This window comes from Meles meles, chromosome 9, assembly GCF_922984935.1.
Source record: "Meles meles chromosome 9, mMelMel3.1 paternal haplotype, whole genome shotgun sequence".
Classification (NCBI taxonomy): Eukaryota; Metazoa; Chordata; class Mammalia; order Carnivora; family Mustelidae; genus Meles; species Meles meles.
This window is the reverse complement of record NC_060074.1, coordinates 87,501,759-87,525,219: the sequence shown is the minus strand read 5'-3', so window position 1 is coordinate 87,525,219 and position 23,461 is coordinate 87,501,759. Positions and strand designations below refer to the sequence as shown.

The following is a 23,461-nucleotide window of genomic DNA, read 5'->3' as shown; positions in this document are numbered from 1 at the left end:
AGGACTAAAGTATTGGGACTTGAGAGTAGTTCAATTTCAATAAAAGTGGGTGGTATAAAATTATCTTTTAAAATATTCAGACCATGCCTTCCAGATATCCACATGCACTTGGATTTATAAGCATTAAAGAACTTGTTTAGATTTACTGAAGCTATACCTGCTGTCAAGAAACAAAAAAGTTGTGAAAGTTGATCAAAAACAACTTTGCCTCAAGTATCATGTTAATTTCCACTAACGCTGTCCTAAAAGTTAACAGTCAACGTAATGCAAAGGTTTCTCTTTATTTCTATATTTAAATCATCACAGGTTTGATCAAGCACGCAAATCTCTTTAGGCTCAGGGTTCCCATCAAAACGTCTTGTAGGAACATTAAAAATTGAGTGGGCATGAACAACTCCAACAGTGCAGAGCTCATGACAGAATTGCTGTGATCTCGGTGTTTCATGTGTAACAAAACTGGAGAAGTTTGCAAGGGAATACAAGCAACTAATTACTGCCTTTTGCTTGAGGGCAGGTGTGCTGATCTCTACAGGTGTCTTGACTGCAGCGCTCTGCCTACTGCACTGCCTCTTGAAGACATTCACTGTAACAACTTACTAAACCCCTGCAAAATATCTCCTAGAAAACCAAACTGTTGGGTGTTCAGGAAGAAGCACGTTGTGACTTCTTAAAGATACCACGAAGGAGAAACAGCAGTTGGAGATGCTTTAGCAGTTTATTAAAGAATAGTATAAGACAGTATAAAAAGTAGTAAGTAAGGGGCGCCTGGGTGGCTCAGCGGGTTAAAGCCTCTGCCTTCAGCTCAGGTCATGATCCCAGGGTCCTAGGATCGAGCCCCGCATCGGGCTCTCTGCTTGGCTGGGAGCCTGCTTCCTCCTCTCTCTCTCTCTCTCTGCCTGCCTCTCTGCCTACTTGTAATCTCTATCTGTCAAATAAATAAATCTTTAAAAAAAAAAAGTAGTAAGTAATATCAGATTTCATCTATCAAGTGCACACATTAAACAAGAACACCAATTTGTCTTAAGGAGTACAGAAAGTTTTTCAATGAAAAGTGTGATTTTCTAAATAGGAAATAAAAAAGAAAAAAACAAATAATAATGCCATGTCAATCCATCTTTTTTTCATTCATGAAAGTGACCAAGGCTGGGTATGCACTTTAAGAAGGACCAAAAATGATCCGAGAAATTATTCACTATAGGAAATTAGCAAACTAAACAGTCAGCTCATGAAGGGAGGTAAGTGTACCATAAATATGCGATGCCACTCACAGGATTAATGTTCCGTACGATCTTTCCCATAAGTGTTGGAAACAAGTATGCTTAATAACGAAGAAAGACATAAACCAGAGACCAACATTCCCTGCTTTGCTATTTGCTACCTGCGTGATCTTGGACAAGAAACTTAACCTTTCTGTGCTTCAATTTCCTCATCTCAGGATAAAAAAGACCCACCTCATCAAGGATGATTTTTAAATAAGACAGTGTCAAGGCTAATGTTCTTAGGCAATGAAACACTCAGAATAAGGAAATTCCTATAAATGATAATATAAGATTTTTACCGATTATTTTCCTCCAAAATTCCATAGTGTTTTTCTTTAACCAAATGAAATCAAGACAGTATTTCAAATCACCATGAATACTAAGCATCAACTGTGTAACCAAAACATCACTGGTCTTTAAGAAAACATAACAAAAGCAAGAGCTAAAAATGTTTCAGACTATTCTCAAAGGAACCAAAAGGGAAGAAAATTTTAAAGCAAAATGTGTTACAAAGTATACAAAAACAACATAGTATTTCCAAAATTAAGAATGATTAGGCCCATGGGAATGATCAGAATATAACTGAAGAAATATCCCTCCCACTCTGAGTAGACTATTACATCAGACCCTTATTTCTTCATATCTGGACAATGCAACAATCTTCTATTCTCTCTTCTTTTTTAATTCCTCTTCCTCCTATTCATCCTCCAGTTTTCAATGTCATCCCAACCACCATGAATGTTAAGAATGGACCTGCTGAGCTTTCTTTAACAGACACCTAATTATCTCGCTCTGTTACCCACAGGTCTATTCGAGGGGAGGCAGGCACACAGATAATGAAAGAGGTGTGTGTGTGCGCGCATGCGCGCGTGCTCATAAACATATATGCATGTGTGTGCATGCACAAAGTACGAAGAGAGGATAAAACCTAGGTGGATTCATTTTGCCTACCATAAGTCAAGGAAGGCTTCACATAGCTAAAAATAGCTGGGTGAAAAATAATGCCTACAAAATAAATTCAAAGCTCCAGGTGACCAGCATTCATTACTGAGCCTCAATCGACATTGGTCCAACTGTGTACCACCCTCTCCTCCCATGGATCTAGATGTCCTCATTCTCTAAATACAGTGACACTCTGCTGTCACCTGGCCTCTGCCCTCTGCCTTGAATTCCTTTTTCATCTTCCCCATATTTAAAGTTTTAAAAACATGATACCCTTATATACCCATGCATTCCACTTCTACTTACTGTTTTTAAGAGAAGGAGTGGAGAAAGGCAAAGGGAGAGAGAGAATTTAAGCAGTCTCCACACCCAGCACAGAGTCCAAGTCAGGGCTCAAACTCACAACCCTGAGATCATGACCTGAGCCAAAATCATGAGTCAGACGCTTACCCGACTGAACCTCCCAGGTGCCTCTCACTTATTTCTTTTAGACAGTTAAAAATCAGTGGCATCCCAGGGCGCCTAGGTAGCTCAGTCAGTTAATGTCTGCCTTTGGCTCAAGTCACCATCCCAGCTTCCTGGGATCCAGCCCTGCCTGGGGCTCCCTGCTGGGCAGAGAGCCTGCTCCTCCCTCTCCCTCTGCTACTCCCCCTGCTTGTGTTCTCACTCTCCCTCTCTTTCTGTCAAATAAATAAACAAAATATTAAAAAAAAAAATCAATGGCATCCTAACCACCATGAATGTTGAGAGCTGAGAAAGACAAAGTTAATTCCTTTAAAGATTCTAAAGGACGGGAGCCTGGGTGGCTCAGTTTTTAAGCATCTGCTTTTCAGCTTAGGTCTTGATCCCAGGATACTGGGATCAAGCCCCACATCAGGTTCCCTGCACAGCTGGAAACCTGCTTCTTTCTCTCCCACTCCCCCTGCTTGTATTCCCTCTCCCCCTGCCTCTCTTGCTCTCTATCAAATAAATAAATAAAATCTTAAAAAAAAAAATTCTGAAGGAAAGTGATTTGCAATGTAAAATGTCATCATTCAGGCAAAAATATCAATCAAGTGAGAAAACTGAAAAACGGTATTTTTCTGGGACGCCTGGGTGGCTCAGTGGGTTAGGCCTCTGCCTTCAGCTCAGGTCATGATCTCAGGGTCCTGGGATCAAGCCCTGCATCGGGCTCTTTGCTCAGGGAGGAGCCTGCTTCCCTCCCTCTCTCTGCCTGCCTCTCTGCCTATTGTGATCTCTCTCTCTCTCTCTCTCTCTCTGTAAAATAAATAAATAAAATCGTTAAAAAAAAAAGAAAGAAAAAAGGTATTTTTCTCCCATATAACCTTTCTCAGGAAACTACTACAGGATATACAGCACAACAGTGTAAGACTAAGACAAGAAAGAAAACAATACAAAATTCAGAAAAAGCTAAAGGGAATGCCTAGTTTAACAGCAAAGAAAAAGCTCAGGAAGAAAGCAGATCTAGGGGCATCTGGGTGGCTCAGTGGGTTAAAGCCTCTGCCTTCAGCTCAGGTCATGATCCCAGGGTCCTGGGATCGAGCCCCACATCAGGCTCTCTGCTCAGCAGGAAGCCTTCTTCCCCCTCTCTCTGTCTCTGCCTGCCTCTCTGTCTACTTGTGATCTCTCTCTCTCTCTCTGCCAAATAAATAAATAAAATCTTAAAAGAATTTTTTAAAAAAAAGAAAGAAAGAAAGCAGATCTAGAAAATGAGAGGGAAGGAGAGTAGAAATCTCCTGGAAGAATATATTTAAGAAAAAAATTGGAAAATCAGAGTAAGAAGCTCCTCGAAGATATAGAAAGAAATAACAGTGACAAGGGAATTAAACAGGAAAAAACAAGGCATTAGTAACTTCATATAAAACAAAAACTCAGAAGCAAACATTTTTATCAGAGCTCATTACAGGGGTTCAGTTATAAATATCAGCATAGTATAATAATCCAATACTAAAAATAAGTTAGCCAAAACTTGTAACCTAACAATATTGGGAATATACAAGAAAGAAATGGCAGTACAGAGGTGAAAAATCATTCTCAAAGACCACAATATAAAGTCAACAAACCATATCTAAAATAAATGAATCAAAAGGTAGCAATGTATGTGTATATAATGCAGTGATATGCAGATATATAATAACCAAAAGAAACAGAAGAAGGGTTAAAATGGTTGCCTCTAGAGAAGAGGACTGTAAAGAATGGGTAAGAAAGCTCTGAATTTTCTAATAGGTCTTTTACAGCAATTAGAATTTTAGACTAGATAAATGTTATTAGTTTGACAAAGTAAGAAGTAATTTAAAAGAAAGAATCAGCCATGTTCACAAGAATATTTCTTATAGTGTTTTTCGCAACAGTAAAAAGCAGAAAGAATCTAACTCTTCAATATAAGTGACCAGTTAAATTACATTATATCTATACAGTAGTTAAATGAATAGTCATTTAAAATTATGATGCAGAGGGGCGCCTGGGTGGCTCAGTGGGTTAAAGCCTCTGTCTTCAGCTCAGGTCATGATTCCAGGGTCCTGGTATCGAGCCCTGCATCAGGCTCTCTGCTCCGCAGGGAGCCTGCTTCCTCCTTTCTCTCTGCCTGCCTCTCTGCCTAGTTGTGATTTCTCTCTGTCAAATAAATAAAATATTAAAAAAAATTATGATGCAGAAAAATATTTAATGACATGGAGAAATGTTCAAAATGAAAAATGACAATTCAAAATACAGTTAAGAAATTTAAAAATGCAATACCAGGGGTGGCTGGGTAGCTCAGTCGGTTAAGCATCTGCCTTCAGCTTAGGTCATGACCCCAGGGTGGGGTCAAGCCCACATGGGGCTACCTGCTCAGTGGGGGGCCTGCCTCTCCCTCTGCTGCTCCCCCCGCTTGTGCTCTCTTCCTTCCTCTCTCTCTCCCAAATAAACAGGTGGGATAATAAATAAATAGATAAATAAATGAATGGAATACCTATGAAAATATTAATGGTAATTTTAGGTCTTTTCCTCAATCCTTCTCTGATTTTCCAAATTTTCTTAAGTACGTAGGAACTTTGTAAACTGGAAAAAAAAAAAAAAACGCAAATACAAATTTTAATATAACTCATCATTTCATTTTAAATGGTGTCACTTCATTAAGCCTTCCCTGACCTTTAAGCCAGAATTAATCTCTCCCTCCCCCAGTTATTTTCTATGTGCCACCATTAGAATGTTAATGCAATCTGATTTGTAACACAAATTATTACTTATGTCTGTTCTCCCGTTGGATTTAACCTGCTAAAGAGAGGACCATGTGTAAGCCTTCATAGTATAAGTTGAATGGAATATGCTAGGCTTCTCAAGACAATCCCCCTAAAATGGCATGACCATTACCTTAAAAAAACAAAAAGGATTGATGGACTAATTTTTAGAAGGATAATAATCATATAAAACATAAGTTCTCAGGTTGGTTGCTCTTACCACATTCTCATTATACTCCCCTCTCTCACATACATTGTCTCCCAGACTGACCCCTGAAGCATTTTGTTTGGTTTGGTTTGGTCTGAAGGCTTCAGTGAGACAGTGTTTAAATGTAGATCCTCAGGATTTCTTAATAGATCCATATTTATCACTCCAAAATTCCAATTACTTAAGGATTTGATTAGAACATCAGTTACTCAAGTGTTACTATAATAAATTAAATTAGGATTATTTCTTTATGTGAGTACAGGGTTTCCAAATTAAGCAGAAATTTAAATACATTTGGTGGAGCACATATGAAAAAACATTTCATACGGTTTGGCTTTTATTTAGAACTAGTTTCAAAATGACTAATAAATGAAGCAGCACAAATTCTACAAACAAAAACCTTCCTGGGCAAAACCAGAAAATTCCACTTGTTCTATTATGCAAAGGATTTTTAACTCTGTCCTATATAAAGGAGTCAACATCCAGTACATTTGATAAAAAGTCATAAAAGAGTTCTAATATTTCATCCTGGTAGAACTACTTTCTCCATGAGATCAACCACTACTTTTCAACATGCTTTTAGAATAGGCTATGTATGAGTAAGAGGAGACACAAAGAACAGAATGTTATGAAGTAAAGAGCTATTTTATCCACCCTCACTCTCCCATCCCCAGAGGTCTGAGCAAGAGGGCATAAGGACAAGGCAAAGGGCCTTCTAGAGAGCAAGGTTAAACTGTCTATTGAGTGACAACTGTGGAATAAGGAAGGAATTAAATTCTAATGACAATTGAATCTGTAGATTTTCCTTTCTTAAACTGTATCAGCTTTTAAAAACAAACAAGAATATTTTAACTACAAAAAGATAACGGAAAATTTGCTTTACAAAGTAATGTGTCAGGAGTTTATTTTATATACTAAGTTATGTGCAATAAAGATATGTTATTACAGAGAGGACACAGACAGAAAAACTTCAAACCAAAAATGTTATGAATATTTTTGACAATTGAACTTTATTTGAGCATCTCAAAAATTGTAATGTAATAAAACATTTTACAAGAAATCAATTTACCATCAATTTTTCAAGAACATACTTTCTGCATTAAGCAAAACACACTACTAAGAATTCCAGAAAATGAAGCCCAATCTACAAAACAGAAAGCAGATCAGCAATTGCCAGGGACTTGAGATGGGGGCAGGAGGTTTGATTTCAAGAGGGCACAAGGGAACTTTCTGGGTTGACAGAAATGTTCTAAATAATAATTGAAGTTATAATTACACCACTGTAAGCTTTTGTCAAAACTCATCACACTGCCCACTTAAAATGTGTATCATTACTGTAAGTAAATTATACCTAAATAAAACTGATATAAAAATATACTCATAACAGTTGATAATGGCTGACAATCATTCAAATTATGTAAAGACTTATTGTAAGTTACTGTGTTTCTGACACACAAGGTTAATGAGTAAAAACTAGCTGAGTGATAGTATTGTTTACAGTTACCAGTCATAGTAAGTTATTACTGACCTCGATACACTTCCACCCACACTGTACTCACTACAAATTACTTTATATTACTTGTTACACTTTTTTTCTACTGATTCAGTGTTGAGGCAAAAAAAAAAAAAGTAGCATTCTCCAAGATTTACCTCAATTCTTTTCACTGAAGTACTAATAAACTGATTTATACCAGGAAATATTTCAGACAAGTTATTATCATTTCTTTCTTAATGCTAAAAAAACAACAGTTTTTGAAAAAATATAGAACACCTATCTTGATTTCTCACACTGTACAGTGATACTTTAGATGATTAATAATTTTTATAACTATATTTAAACAATTATTTCATGTTTGAAAAAGTAAAATTATTTAATAGGTACTAAATAGCCAAAATGAACTTAACAAAAAAATCTACTTCATGAAAGTACATTTTCTAAAGTAGAAATATTATAATTTTATTTCTTTCTATTGCCACAGTGTTTCCATCATATACAAATTTTACTGAAATGGTTGTCAGTAATGTGCCATTTAAAAAAAAAAATAACATGACATCTCACACTTAACAAGAGAAATTGGTTTAAGATAACTTACTTCACAAAGCTTAACCAAAAAACACTTAAGTAGTTTACGAATTATTATTTTAAAAATTAATTACACAGTGACACAGTCATCAAGACAGTGTGGTACAGGTGAAAGAACAGACAAACAGATCAAAGGAACAGAAGAGAGAGGCCAGAAATAGACCTACACAAATACAGTCAACTGATCTTTGACAAATGAACAAAGGCAATTCAAATAAAGATAGGTTTTTCAACAGATGGTGATGGAACAACTGGACATCTATATGCAAAAAGACTTGAATCTAGATACAGACTTTATACCATTCACATAAAATAACTCAAAATAGATCAAAGATCTAAGTGCATAATGTAAAACTATAAAACACTTAAAAGATAGAATATGAGAAAATTTAGATTACCTTGGTTTGGTCATGACTTCTTAGATATAAAACCAAAGGCACAACCCTGTGGTGGTTGTGCCAGGGCTGGGGGCGAGGGGTGGGGGGGTGGTTCTTGATTAAGTTAAATTTCATTAAAATTAAATACCTCTGCTTTTCAAAAAATTCTGTCAATAAAATAAGAAGACAACCCACAAACCGAGAGAAAATATTTGCAAAAGACATATCTGATAAAGGGCTCATTCAAAGTTTACAGAGAACTCTTGGGGCGCCTGGGTGGCTCAGTTGGTTAAGCGTCTGCCATCAGGTCAGGTCATGATCCCAGGGTCCTGGGATCGAGCCCCACATGGGGCTCCCTGCTCAGCGGAAAAGCCTGCTTCTCCCTCTCCCTCTGCTCTTCTACCTACTTGTGCTCACTCTCGTTCTCTCTCTCAAATAAATAAATACTAAAAAAAAAAAAAAAAAAAGAAAAGTATACAAAGAACTCTTAAAACTCCAGAGTAAATAAACAAACAACCCATCAGAAAAAAAAGCCAAAGTTCTCAACAGATATCTCACCAAAGATGATATACAGATGCCAAATAAGCATATGAAAATGCTCAATATCCTATGTCATAAGGAAACTGTAAATTAAAACAATGAAATACCACTACACCCCTCTTAGAATGGCTATAATCCAAATCATTGACAACACTAAATACTGAAGAGGATGTGGAGCAATGGGAGCTCTCACTCATTTTCAGTGGGAATACAAAATGCCACAGACACTTTGGAAGACTGGCAATTTCTTACAAACAAAAAGTAAGCATATTATGACCATATAATTCAGCAATATGAATGAATATAGTATACTATGAACACTCCATAATACTCAGTTAAATGAGTTGAAAACTCATGTCCACAAAAACCTGCACATAAATGTTTACAGCAGTATTTTTAGAATTGCCAAAACTTGGAAGCAGCCAAGATGTCCTTCAAAAGGTAACTGGATAAACAAACTGGGGTACATCACACAATGGAATACTATTCCGCACTAAAAAGAAATGACCTCTCAAGCCATGAAAAGTCATGCTCATTGACAAGTCAAAGAAGCCAATATGAAAAGGTTATATACTATATGATTCTAATTATATGACATTCTAGAAAAGGCAAAACTATGGAGATAGTATAAAAAGATCAGTGGTTGCCAGGGGTTCTATAAGAGAAAGACAGGGAGGGAGGGAAGGAGGGAAGAAGGAAGGGAGGCATGAAAAGATGAATCATAGGAAAACTGAGGTCTTTTGTTAAAAATGACTATCAGTGTTGGCTCATAGATTGCAACAAATGTACCACTCTGGCAGAGATTTGTTGGTGAGGTAGGTTTTAGAGGTGGGATACTCTTTACTTTCTAGTCAAGTTTACTGCAAACCTAAAACGGATCTAAAAGCTCATGTCTATTAATTATTTGAGTACTTAATTACATAAGAAAGTCCTTTCCAAATTAAGATCCAGACCTTGTGTGTACAGCTTAATATGGAAATGTAATGCAATGACTTCTCTGCTCATATAACCTAAAGAATCCACTTTTTCTTTAAACTATGCCAGATCCTTTCAAAAGTATCTTTTTTCAAAAGAAGTTTATGGGTTTTGCTTTTATAAGAAATTCAACAAGCTTTCATACTGAGAAACAGTTCTTATTGTCAAAATCTTAAGTTTTACAATAACAGCTTCACTTTAACAATGATGGTTTCAAAAAGATTATGCTCTCAATGCCACGAAAGAAACACTCACAAATACGTGTCAACTCCAGGGCTTTACCATATTATACACAACTGATTTCTTCATTCAGTCTCTTGGCATTTATTGCTTTTCTTTTGAATTTATGAAAAAATTCATGCTTACAAGCCTCTCATTACCAAAAAAATTACTAAGAAGCTCCCAGCTCAAAAGAAATGTATTAAATATTAACAAGTTTAATTTAGACATTTAATTTTAAATCTTAATATTTTCTAAGAAACCACCCAAAATTCTTGACAATGATATTTTTAAAATCTGTCTAAGAGCTGGCTCATTTAAAAAATAATCACAATTTATAGAAGGGAGATGAGTAAAAGAACATAAGAAGTCAGGAGCATAGTCATGTTTGAGAAATGGTATAATCTTAAATTCATCAAAGATATGATAATTAGGTGATTTATAAAAAGCAAAGCCAGGAGTTAAAAGTATACAAGAATGATACAGAAAAATATACGAAAAGACATTAAAACCATCTTGGCAAGAGACTTTTATTAAAGGAAAAATTCACTTTCAAAAAATATAAATCAATGTATTTTAGCAACTACATATTTTTTTATTTTTGTTTTTTTAATAACTACATATTATATATGATGTTCTGTGACACTTTCCTGCTTCCAATCAATGTACAGTCTCAAAGAGAAGACACAGTGGACACAAGAGAAATCATTATTAGTCACAAGTGATAAATGATAAGTTGAGAGAAGCATGGGAAATAAAAGTTATGGTTATCTTTACCCTCAGTAATTTGGGTAAATGCAAGAAAGATAACCAATTCATTTTGGATGCAAATTGTGAGTTATTATTAATATCTGATAAACAGCTTCAGAAGAGTCAATATAAAGCTGCTAATCTAAAAATTATCAGGATATGAAATGACGGATGTTAAGTAAACTTATCGTGGTGATTATTTCATAATATACGTAAGTCAAGTCACCCTAAACTTCTACAGTACTGTATATCAATTATATCTCAATAAAACCAAAAGAAGAACACACACAAAAATCATTAGAAGAGAGGCGCCTGAGTGGGTTAAGTCTTTGCCTTCAGCTCAGGTCATAATCTCAGGGTCCTGGGATGGAGCCCTGCATTGGGCTCTCTGCTCAGCAGGAAGCCTGCTTCTGCCTCTCTCTCTGCCTGCCTCTCTGACTACTTGTGATCTCTCTCTCCCTCTGTCAAAAAAATAATTAAAATCTTTAAAAAAAAATCATTAGAAGAGAGGTGAAAATTAGAGACATAGGGTTAGATGAAGTCACCTGAAAAGAGAAAACTAAGCTAGAGAAAATAGACTAACAAGAGGGCTTTGGAAAAGCTAATTTCAGGGGCAGGTAGCTAAAGAGTTGGGGGGGGGAGCTTAGGGGTATGTGGAGTGTGGGGGAGAGGGAGAGTCAGCACACATGTGAGCCAACAAAGGCAGTTAAAAAACTAAAAAACATTACAGCAGGAAGTACTGCTACGTAGTCTACTCCAGAAACAAACTAAAAAAAAAAAAAGCCCTAAAAGAACAAAAAATAATGAGTACCTCATCATCAATGAAACAAAGTCACAGCCACAACCACAAACCACAAACTATCACAAAAAAAAAAAAAAAAAAAAAAAAATCACTATATTAGGTGATATCTGGAATCCAAATGAGGAGTAATGCTAAGAACAAAACCACACCTCCTCAAATCTCAGGCAGAAAAGAGATTTCCCTAAAGCTGGAACAGTTCTTAAACCCATTTAAGGAAACTCTGTTTAGGATAATGTTTCAGCATCTACCTAGGGTAAGACAGGTTTCTCCAGAAAATCTTGTCTACAACCACAGAAGGACAGGAAAACCCAACAAGATTTTGCATTGTCAATGACAAAGCTCTTTTGCTCACACAGGCTGCCAGATGGAGATGAAAAAGAAGGTAAACAGTAATCACCAAACCACTTATGACAGACACTCCTGTGACTCACAGGACTACAGAGCCACAGTGACCTTCACAGTACTGCGAACTGAGGTGAGACATGCCCCTGGAGCATCTGACACACACAGTTTTTTCAGGCAATACCTGTTCTTAATGGAATTGAACCTACTGAAAAACTAGTTAAGAAGCAAAAAGGAATCAACAAAGAATTTATATAGAATGATCAAGAACAAGTAGAAAGAAATAGGGAAATGACAGCCAAAGAAAAGACACTGTCTTAAGACACAGATGAGGTATTCACAAATTATTTTTCTACAGTCTTAAAAAACTTATAGAGGATATGAGGTACTTCAAAGGAAAAAGGCTCAAGGAAAAGTATGAAATATCTAAGAAAAGAAAAGATATGAAAAGCAAATTGGTAGGGAAGTGAAAAAGCTGGAGATTAAACACACACAAGTGCACACACACGCGCACGCACACACACAGATTAAAGCCATAAAAGAACGAAAAACCCAAAACACTCACTACTGAAACAGGAAAAAAGCAGACAGGTATGAAAACAAACAAACAAACAAAAAACCCATACAAAAGGGAAATTTTTTAGAAGATACTTAAGAAATAAGATGATTAATACAGAAAGTAAAAGAGATCCAGCCTATACACACTTGACATTCTTGCCAAAGAAAACAGAACAAATGGAACAGAAAAAAAAAGTGATATAATAGAAGAAAATTTTTTTCTTGGAATAAAATGAAATACATAGAAAAAGAAAGTATTGCTGTGACACTTGAGTGGAGTAGTCGGTTAAATGTCCAACTGTTGGTTTCAGCTTCGGTGGTGGTATAGAGACCCACACTGGGCTCCACACTCAAAGCAGAATCTGCTTGGGACGCTCTCTGCGCCCCCACCCCCACCCCAGCACATGCTCTCTCTCTCTCTCTCTCTCTCTCTCTCTCAGATAAATATACCTTTTTAAAATAATAATAAATACTGCTATTCCCCCAAAAAACTGGATTTCAAGCAATTACTACTAAAACATTTCTATGAGGTTACAGAATTGAAGAGTAAGAATATAAATATAAATGCTATGGGAATATAGGCAGAAAAATCAAGACTGGCCTTAGACTTTTCTATAGCAGCATTCACCATTATCTGGACATGACAGAACAGTATCTTCAGAGTTCTAAGGGAAAAATATGATAACTGATCACATAGTGCCCAAATTGTCCATAAAGCATAAATGCAACCTACAAACACTTCCAAATACTCAGTTACTCAAGAAATACAACAACATAGGCTCTCCTTAGACACACACACACACACACACACACACACACACACCCCTAATAACCAAATTCAGCCAGCCAAGAAATGAATCAAAATAAAGAACTAATGAATGGAGACATGGAGATACGTGTTAGTATAAGTAAAGACTAGATTTATTTTTACAGGATGGAGACAGAGCAGTTTCTTTGTCCTGTGAATGGGTCTTTACAAAGAAAAGCCCTATTAACAGAGTATGATTAAAATATATGGCTGCATTAATGCCATCTTTCCTTATCAAGTGAAAGAAAAGAATAAAAAGCATATAACATATTCTAAAAGGAGAAAACCGGGGAAAATTATTCCTAAGGGTACCTCAAAGAAACTGGGTCCTAACTTTTCAGGTCTTCCAGAAGTAGGACTACAGAGTGGACCACAGCAGGTATACTAGAAATGGCAAGTGTGACAGCCTCAGAATGCCCTGTGACATGGCCTCTGGATCCCTGCTTTTATGGACCCCAGTGGATTTCATGCTGACTCTTTGTGAGTGACCAGATATTCCAAGGTTTTGCTGGGGACAAATGATGAACCAATCTTTTTAAAATACACAACTTAAAGAAAATAATATTCTTGGTTTTTGTTTTTTGTTTTTTTAAGATTTTATTTATTTATTTGACAGACAGAGATCACAAGTAGGCAGAGAGGCAGGCAGAGAGAGAGAGGGAAGCAGGCTGCTAAGCAGAGAGCCCAATGCGGGGCTCAATCCCAAGACCTGGGATCATGACCTGAGCCGAAGGCAGAGGCTTAACCCACTGAGCCACACAGGCACCCCAAGAAAATAATATTCTTACATTTAAACTAAATTAGCAATCTTATTATTTTATAATCAAGTTGTAAGCCAAAACTTCATCGGACTTTACAGGATTCAGTTTCTCAATCTACTGACCAAAGAAACTTATTCTCCTAAAAATCATCATCATCATCATCATAATAATAGTGGTATTTGTTTGGGGGCATCAGTCCCTGATAATGGAATTTCTGAGGGACCACTTCCCAAGATAATTTGCAGTGAACAAAGAGCAGGTAGCAAGCACTGAATGCTTTTAAATATAAAAGCAAATTACTTACTTAATGTGAAAATTAATTACAAAATAGAATTATAAGTATTATACAACTTGACACAATACAAACTTAATATAAATACTAAAAATTAAGAGATAGAAAAAAGGAAATATGTTAATTTCTTACTTTCCATTGCAGTAAATAATCTGATACAATAATATACAGTAAAAATACAATTATCCTGATCTCTTAATATTTTTCCTTTTCTTTCAACTTTAGTGAAATCACTTGGGAATTTCTTATTATAAAAGATCACTTATTAAATAACTGCAATTCCTTTGGTTTTACTTTAATTTCTTTTACTTCTTTTACTTCTATTAAAATCAAGTAATCTTACTTTTTTTAAAAACAAAAATAGTAGTGTAGGATGACTCTATCATGATTTTTCCCTCATTTCTGTCTAAAAATATATGTATGTATGTGGGTATCTGCATATGGGCATGCATGCAAGCAAAAGAAAAAACATGTCTGAAATGATGTTTCAAATCATGATTATATGTAGTAAAATTAGGATTTTTTTCCTAAGATTGTATTTATTTATTTGTCAGAGAGAGAGAAAGGGCCCAAGCAGGGGAAGTGGCAGGCAGAGGGAGAAGCAGGCACCCCACTGAGCAGGGAGCCCCATGAGGAACTGGATCCCAGGACCCCAGGATCATAACTTCAGTTGAAGACAGATGCTTAACTGACTGAACCACCCAAGTGTCCCAAATTACGTTTTGTGTGTGTGTGTGTGTGTGTGTGTGTGTGTTTAATTTCTTCACCACTATTATAGTTGAGTGTTTTTTTGTGAGTATATAATCATTTAATGCAAATCTGTATTTTAAAAACCTGGTAGGGCCACATCAGAAATCATGAATCTGACCCAGGACAGAATATCATATACGCCCCCATGTATTTCTGTATTTATTCAGTCATTTATTTACTCATTTTCAACCAGTAACTGTCTACTACCCCATATGCAGAAGATATAAAAGATATCAAACTGTCTTAAGTATCTTAAAATCCCATCTCATACCTAAAAACAGGAAGTTTTATACAGACCTACCTCAGAGATACTGTGGATTTGGTTCCAAAACACCATAATAATGTAAATATCACAGTAAAGTGAGTGAAATAAATTTTTTGGTTTCCTAGTACATAAAAAAGTTATGTTTACACTATGCTGCAGTCTAGGTGTGTAATATACCATTATGTCTAAAAACTGTTCATACCTTAATTAAAAATACTTTATTGCTAAAAAAAGGCTAAGTGTCACCCAATTTTTTGCCAAGCCATTATCAATCACAGGTCACCATAACAAATATAATAATGAAAAAGTTTGAAATATTGTGAGAATTACCAAAATGTGACACAGAGACATGAAATGAACAAATGTTGGAAAAGTAGCACCAATGAAGGGTTGCCACAAACCTTCAATCTGTTAACAAAACTAAACAAAACATAGTATCTGTGAAGTACAATAAAACAAAGTATTATGCACTAGAGAATTATAAAGTATATATAAACCACATCATGTTCTAATAAAAGGCACCAATATGAAATTCAAAGCCTTAGAGAATAAACACAACATAAATACCACCAAAAAATTTTTAACCCATTCTTAGTGGATACTATATATATATATATATATTTTTTTTTTTTTTGCAATACAGCAGATGTGAGTCTTTTTTAAAAATGGGACCATCTTATTACATTTAATTAAACAGAAAGCAAAATCTAAATAAATAAAAATGGCCTCACAATACAGTGGCAGGGAGTTTCAACACTTCTACTTAGAAAAGGGACTACATACTTCCCATGCTAGGAAAAACTATTCTTTTCACTGTTTTGTTATCCAACACCTTCCACGTCAGGATATTCCCTTGAGTTACCTCCCTCTGTATAGCCTACCAGTCTAATGCACTTTTTGGCATAAAGGGGACATTCTAATACCTTCTTAGCATATTTTCCCCTATGAACACATTTAATCAAATGCCACAGCTCTAATTCCTCATCTTGCAACTGTGCACTTCTTTTTAAGAAGCCATCCATAAGAATTAAAACTAAACAAGCGAAATGACAGAAGCCACCAGATTATGCTAAACTACTTCCGAGAAACATTCTAAATTTTGAGGGAAGGTAGGTAATATTTTAATAAAAACAATCACTGGCAAAACGTAAAAGAAGATGTATATTCAAAAATATGTACATTGATTCACACCCTTGGCTTACATCTGTTTTTGCTCTGAAATGGGGGAAAGCCCAGAGAACACCTCTTTGAAAAGGTTAAAAATAACTTCCCCCAGGTGCTCTTTGAAACCCACATATATGACATTTGTTGGCAGTCTCCACATATGCCTTGCAAAAAAGTGGTAAACATCTCAAAGAGGACGCAAACTGCAGGTATGCAAAAGGAAATGCTAAAAAGTGTACTATTTATACAGTGTTGAAAGCTCTTAGGGAGATGATTCAAAAGTATTTTAAAATCATTCCTTGAAACTTGAAGTGCATCTAGCACCAAAACACAGATTTTATAAATATGAATGATGAACTTTATGTAAGTTATGAATTGCATATATCATGCCATTTTGGGAAAGTGTTTTGCTGGAAGACAAATAATGTGATAATGCATCACCTTCCCTTTATTTTTCTGCCCCATTATTTCTCATACCAACATAGAAGAATTTGGGCCAGGGGAGAATGAAGCTGAGGAGTTCAAGTAACTGATACAAGCCCATCTGTTTTCCCTCCACCTAAGGAGTGGAGTGGAGAGAGAAAGGGAAGAAAGGAGGAGCATTAAACACGATGGAAAGAAAAGCTGTAGGTAGAAGCAAGAATGAGACATGTGGGCTTATACCATGGTGCCCTTCTCCCACAGAATGGAAATTGGAAAAAAGACACAAGGTACATTTATAAAAGGTCATACATATGAGCCACAAACCATGGCTGAAAAGGTGAGATTACTTGGTGAGTCAGGCACCGTCTCCCAGCTCAGGCGCTAACATTCAGCACTGCCACCACAGACAGGAGGCCATGGCTGCTGGACTGCTCCTCCCTGGGAAGTCAGGTGATACCCAGGTCGAGTTGCTGATTGGGGCATTGGCCACAAGCTGTCGCAATAAGACATAATTGAAAGATTATGGTCTTGTAGTCTTACAGACCTGGGCTCACAACCCACTCCTTCTAATTCCATCAGTGAGTCTCAGTCTGCTCATAAGCAAAATGTGTACAAGTAAAACCAGTTCACAGGACTGTCCTAATAAATACTGAGGTGATGTGTGTACAGTGTCACTACCTGGCTTGGCAGAAGCCCGGAAAGAGCTCAACATGTGAGCTCCTTTCCCTGTGTCCCTCTCATTTACTCTTCTTCCTAACACAGTAACACCTAAAATCTTCAAACTATGCTCTTCCTACAGCTAACAAGCAAAGCTGCCAGTTGAAGTTTTAATGTAATGATTCTAGAGACTGTACATTGAATAGGTGATCTCTGAGGGTCCTTTTCATCCCTATGGAATATATCGCTCAGCCAGAAAGGGAACAAGTGGAGTATAGCACAAGGGTGGCTATATCTGGGTTCTGGTCATGCCTCTACTAGTCATGCACTTTGGCTAATTACAGCTGCTCTGGATCCCAGTTTCTTAACGTAGAAAATGAAAGTACTTAACTAGACTGAGATACCTTCTGGCTCTGAAATGGTATTCCGTTGTCTAAGTATTGCTTGAAATTCAACTGGGCAAGGTATTGTAAGATGCAAAAGGAGTAAATATGAAGTCCACTAACTATAAGAACAAACTGATGGTTACCAAGGAAAAGGACGGTTGGGGGATGGGTAAAACAGGTGATGGGGATTAAGGAGTGCAATTGCGATGAGCACCGGGTGTCACACAGAAGTGTTGAATCACTATACTGTACACCTAAAACTAATCTTACACTGAAGACTAAGTAACTGGAATTTAAATAAAAACTTATTAAAAATGGGAAACAGCTGAAGCTGGAAAAGACAGACAGATAAATGAAACTAACAAGTTGTCTAAACAGAAAAGAGATAGACACATGATAATTAATAAGAGAGCTATTTGTGTAGATAAGCACCATGATAAAAACATTACATAATATAAAAAAGAAACATTTTGTAATAATATAAAAATTAATACCTCATGTAAAGAAGCTGGGGGATAAAAGAGGAAGTTGAGGAAATAGCCTGAACTGTGAAGCAAGATAAGAGTCTGTCAGAAACAGAACTTTAAGCTCTGAAGCACCTCATGTTTAAAATGCAGATAGTATCACCTAGTGTTTATCTGTCAAAACATAAAGGGGCTGAATAAGATCTCTTAAGGAGAGCCATTATCATATGCTGTACAGTACGATATTAACAGTTTGATACAGATAATAACAAAAATTTGAAAGATAAAAAAAAGATATTATTAGGGAAAAACAATTTTTTCAGAAGAGAGGATAACTGAATTGAGAGCCCTCTGAAATCCAAGTTCTTTAGTATGGCATTCCTGGTCCTAACATTCCTTTCTAGGCTCAACCCCAACATCCCACCACAAAAGATCTGATACTCTTGACTTCAGGAGACTCTTTACTATTCCCTGATTTTGGTCCCCAGTGACTGAATATAAGGGAATATGACTCAAATACAAAATGGATCAAAACACAGAGATAAAAATCCCTCTGCTTCTCTAGCTCTAGCCTTTCTTCAGAACTTGACAGAATGTCTCAACATATCTAGAGGGAGAATGCATCAATCAGAAGGTGAAGGAAAGGGAAGAACTGGTCAGCAAAGGAATCAGAGGAGTCACCCAGGCAAATGTTCACAAGATCAATCTAAGCCACAGGAGAGGAAGTCTTGGCTAGGTTGACTAGAATAATATGGTTTCCTTGGCAAAGCTCTTACTGCAGTGGGTAAGATAGCCTCAAGCTAACTCAGCTGAGAGATACTTCTTCAAACAAATATCCCTCTGAGTTCTCTTTGCATGCTCAACAGGTGGTCTCTGGCAACATGGTCCCTTTGTATCTTGCCAGTAGAGAGTGCACTGGTCAGAAATGCTGGGTCGATTTGACAGCTGTATTTCTCAATTGTCAATTGACCTCCATAATAACAACCTGGCTTCCCAAGAAGCCTGCCTACAGGGAGACAGTAGACTGATTTGCCAAATCAAGCAATCCAATCTGCTTGACAGTTGTATTTCTCACTGGAAATTAATAGATTGACAAACATACAAATATATACATACGGACAGAGAGAGAGAGAGAGATCCATGTCTCCAGTTTCTAAGAACAGGATAAATGTGACTCTCAGTGCACCCAACGTGTCAAGTCTGAAACTGTAAGTCCAAACACCTGACCCAGGACTGCCATGACTCCACAAAGGGAAGGCCAGTCACTGTTGGCAACACAGCACTTTGCATTGCCCTGCAAAATGCCTTTAATAGTCACACTACAACATATGGCATATAGATTTGTGATTTCATTCCTCTATTCATACAATATTTCTTCTTTCCAGAATGCCCTCCTCCCACCCTTTCTGCACCTGGAGAACTCCTCCTCCTCCTCCTTTAAGGCTATAGCTCAAATGTCAGTTCTTTGTCACAGCTTCCCTAACCACTAAGGTAAAATTAATCACATCCTCTTTACTGCTGCCATGGCAACCTGTGTACACTGGCCTGGGCCAGTGCACTCACATCAGAGTGGAAAATCCAGTTTGGCTCCTCCCCTTATGTGTTCATCTCCCCTAACCATGCTCATGGGATCATTTACATTAACAACTCCTAGCAGAGCGCCACCTACGCCTTAAACGCTTGCTAAATGTGGGAATGGAAGAAGGTAAAGAGGTGGCTATGGGCAGATAAAGAAGTTCAAGTGAAATAATTCTACACAGGGCGAAAACAACATGAGTAAGAAAATGAGAAAGTGAGACAAGATAAGGTCTTTGTGAGAAGAAAACAAGGTTAAAAGTAGAGGGTTAACTGAGGGGGATTACTAGAGAAAATAATGGAAAAGAAATTTAGGAAAAATTATTGAGGGTCCTGAAAGCTCGATAAAGGTGTATAAATGGGATTAAGTAGGAAAAAGAAACTAGAGTAAGGTCTTAGAAAGAAGAATAACATCAAGAATTTGATGAACGGTAGAATGTGATTATAAAAATAACAAAGAAGAACTAGAGCGTGGGAGCCTGAGATGGAATCTCTACCCCAACCCCCATCCCATCACACACAATGACTAGCAAGTTATTTAACTCCTGTAAGCCTCAATTTACTTATCTGTACAATGGGGATCACAGTATCTACCATGCACACCAGTTCTAAAGATTAAATATGACCTCACACAGTGCCTGAAACACTCTATCCATCTCTGATAGCTGTCACTATGACTGGTTTTGTACACATTCATCTAGCAATGTAAGTACAGTTAACTAAAGGAGAGAACTGGAAGCTGAAAGATCACTGAATAGGAAATTAAACAGTCACTTGAGTTGGGCACAGGTATAGCCTTAAAAGTAATAGCTCTTCCCTTAATCACCTTTGACACCTTCAGACAAACCACTTCTCTGAGTACATATTTCCTGACTTGCAAATTGGGATAATATACTCTACCTTTCCTATTTCACAAATTCATTATGTTGGTTATTTTAAACAGAAAAAAAAAAAATGCGTGCCTGGGTGGCTCAGTGGTTTAAGCCTCTGCCTTCGGCTCAGGTCATGATCTCAGGGTCCTGGGATCGAGCCCCGCATCAGGCTCTCTGCTCAGTGAGGAGCCCTGTTTCTCCCTCTCTCTCTGCCTGCCTCTCTGCCTACTTGTGACCTCTCTCTCTGTCAAATAAATAAATAAAATTAGAAAAAAAAATGCATTTGAAAGTGTTTCACACACCATACAGTACTTTGGGGAAAATAAGGGAAGAGGGTGGGAAAAATTTAAGAAATATTTTTAAGAAAAACTCAAGGACATCAGAAACATGAGGAGATAAGGAACATCAAATAAGAAAATGTCAAGGTATTAAGAGAATGCTTCTTTAAAACAAACCCAGAAATTCAGAGGAGAAAAGAGTTTGAAGAAGATAATTTGAGAAAGGTCTGTTCTAAAGGAAAAGGGCATTGACCTAAAAGCAGAAGAAAATACGGGACTAGATTTTGGGTGATAGGCAATCACTGAATCACCTTGGGTGATGTGAAATAGAGCTCTGAGAATTGCCAGTAACATCCATCAGAGAGAGAGACAGAGTTATGAGAAATGATGATTTATCTATGACACAAATGCAAAGCAAGAAGAACTAAAGTTATAAGATTCAAAACTCAGTAAGTAAACAGCAAGGATAAAACCCACCCCACAAAGAGAAGACAGGTATTACAGGAAGAAGCATGGGCCGCAGAAAGTTCAAAGCAAAAATCTCAAGTAGAGTGTTCATGTAACTGAAAAGCCAAGGTCATATGGCATTAGCATGTCAAGGAGATTGAGAGGAAAAAACCCTCTACAATTGGCTAGAATGTGGTCACCAGCGACCTTCAAAAGTACAGTTCCAGTACAGAGGTGGGACCAAAGCCAGATTGCAAGGAGTTAATCATAATTCTATGATCCTGACACAAAAAAGCAGTTGCCAGTAAACTGAAGGTGAAATTCACAGATAAGAGAAAAGCACATTTAATAATTGAAAGGGGACAAACGTTATCTCAAGAAAGCTTCTTAGGATTTTTAACACTTCCACAGGAGAAAGAGGACTTTGGTTTTTCAAAGTCTCCCAAAAGACATATATAAGTAGCAAAACACATGGAAGTTGGATTTTGCTGCAACTGAAGGACAAAAAAAAGAGGTGACTTAGCCCCAATACCACTCTACCTCAGAATAAAATAAATTCACATACCTTAAATAAGGCATTTCAGTAAGTATATTATTATAAGCAAGTCATATTATCCTTTGTGTGAATAATTACATATTACTAAAAACAATAATTAATAACATCACCATGTTCTATTTAATAAGTAAACATCCCCTTCTAATGCTCCGAATTTCCTTTCCTTAATGCTTACATGTGTCTAGGTAAGTCATACATATGTCTTTCTGTGTTTCTGTTCATAATATACAATAACTGATATCTGATTTAAATAAGTATTTACAGTTACTATTAATTCCATTAAAAAATGTAATACATTTTAAAAAGCAGTGAAAAATAATTATCATTCTAAAAACCATAATGGGAGAAGATGAGTAGAACTCTTTCAGGAATCGTGAGGATTCCTGCATCTAGCTTGAGAAAGGTCTTCAAAAGGAAAGGAAAGAAAAGAACAAACAATCATAAAGTTTGGTGCCACGAAAGACTAAATAGCCAAAGCAATCTTGGGAAAGAAGAAAAAAGCTGGAGATATCACACTCCCTAATTTGAAGCTATATTAAAAAGCTACAGTGATTAAAACAGTATGGTATTGGCATAAAAACAGACAAGTAAGATCAACAGAACGGAATAGAGTCCAGGGCACGTGGGTAGCTCAGTGGGTTAAGCCTTTGCCTTCACCTGGGATCGAGGCCCACATCGGGCTCTCTGCTCAGCAGAGAGCCTGCTTCCCCCTCTCTCTCTGCCTGCCTCTCTGCCTACTTGCGATCTGTCTCTCTCTGTCAAATAAACAAATAAAATCTTTAAAAAAAAAAAAGTATCTATATATACATATATATGTGTATATATATAGAGAGAGAGAATAGAGTCCAGAAATAAACCCATGCATAGGTGGTCAATTGCTTTATGACAAAGGAGCCAAGCGTATACAATGGGGAAAAAATAAGCTCTCCAATAAACGGTGTTGGGGAAACTGGAGAGCCACAAGCAAAAGGGTAAAACTGGACTCCTATCTTACACCATACACAAAAATTAACTCAAAATAAATTAAAGACTTTCATATAAAACCTGAAACTGTGAAACCCCCAGAAGAAAACAGAGAAAAAGCTTCCTGACCTCAGTCTTGGTGAGGATTTTTTTTTACATTTAACACCAAAAGCAAAGGCAACAAAAGCAAAAATAAACAGGATGAACTACATCAAACTAAGAAGCTTTTGCACAGCAAAAGAAAACATTAACATAATGAAAAGACAACATACAGTAATATTTACAAATCATATATCCAATGGGGGTAAACATCAAAAATACATAAAGAGCTCATACAACTCAATGGCAAAAAAACCTAAAAATCCAATTTAAAATGGGCAAAGTATTTGAATACACATTTTTTTTTTTCAAAGAAGACATACTGATGGCCAACTGACACACGAAAAGATCCTCAACATCACTGATCATCAGGGAAAGGCTAATCAAAACCACAGTGAAATATCACCTCACACCTGTTAGAATGGATA

General features: G+C 36.7%; 1 protein-coding gene across 12 annotated transcripts in view; it reads right to left on the bottom strand.

The window, feature by feature from the left end:
- The window catches only part of GTDC1 (glycosyltransferase like domain containing 1), a 395,678-nt gene that overhangs the window by 303,441 nt on the left and 68,776 nt on the right, over positions 1–23,461 (bottom strand). The gene's annotated exons all lie outside the window — the stretch shown is intronic.